This window comes from Microtus ochrogaster, chromosome 5, assembly GCF_000317375.1.
Source record: "Microtus ochrogaster isolate Prairie Vole_2 chromosome 5, MicOch1.0, whole genome shotgun sequence".
Classification (NCBI taxonomy): Eukaryota; Metazoa; Chordata; class Mammalia; order Rodentia; family Cricetidae; genus Microtus; species Microtus ochrogaster.
The window spans coordinates 79,548,707-79,549,481 of NC_022012.1; the positions used below are offsets into that span (position 1 = coordinate 79,548,707).

A 775-nucleotide genomic window follows, 5' to 3' on the forward strand; every position below is an offset into this window, starting at 1 on the left:
AGACAGACAGACAGACAGACAGACAGACAGACAAGCAGACAGACAGGTGATAGGGGAACAGAGATAGATAACTTTTTTAATAATCAAGAGAGTAGAGGCACAATATACTTTTGTATCTTGTAGGTACTAAGACATCTTAAACAGAACATATCAGTTTCAGTACTGATCTGAGCAAAGAACTGGTACAAATAGTTCCAAAGTCACTGAATCCAAAACCCCAAATAAAGCTTAGTAAAATAATCCTCTTTCCTGAGTGTAGAGTCGAAGAGCCTATCGAGGCCTCCAGAAAGCCCACCAGCTAGCACAAGTCACAACATCCTGCTGTTGAATTCATTTCCCACTCCCAAGTAGGTGGCAACTTCAGCTTCACAGCAGGTGCCTGGAGCTGGTGTACAAACTAAAGACTCACTTTTTACACATGAGGGCAAAATGCCTAGAGCAATAAAGAGCCAGTGGAAGAGCTAAACAATACCAATGAAGAACTGCTGCATTTGCTACCAATGAAATCTAAGATCCAAAAAGAGCAAGTAACAGTCCCCAGCTGCCAAACCCACGAACGCTGTCAGGTTTGATATAGCACATGCCATTATTTCCAGCACCTGTAAGGCTGGAGCAGCGGGGACTGCAAAAAAAAAAAAAAAAAAAAAAAAAAAACAAAGAATGTGTCTTCTATGAAAGTTGTATCTGTTCTTATCAGTTTAATATCTGATACGTCCTCTATCCGAGGACAATATATTAAATGGATTTTTGGAACTAGGAGTTGGAATAGGAGCTT

General features: G+C 40.4%; 1 pseudogene; it reads left to right on the forward strand.

Annotated features, from left to right (window-relative positions):
- Positions 1–662: 662 nt before the first annotated feature.
- LOC113456151 lies at positions 663–775 on the forward strand (annotated as a pseudogene).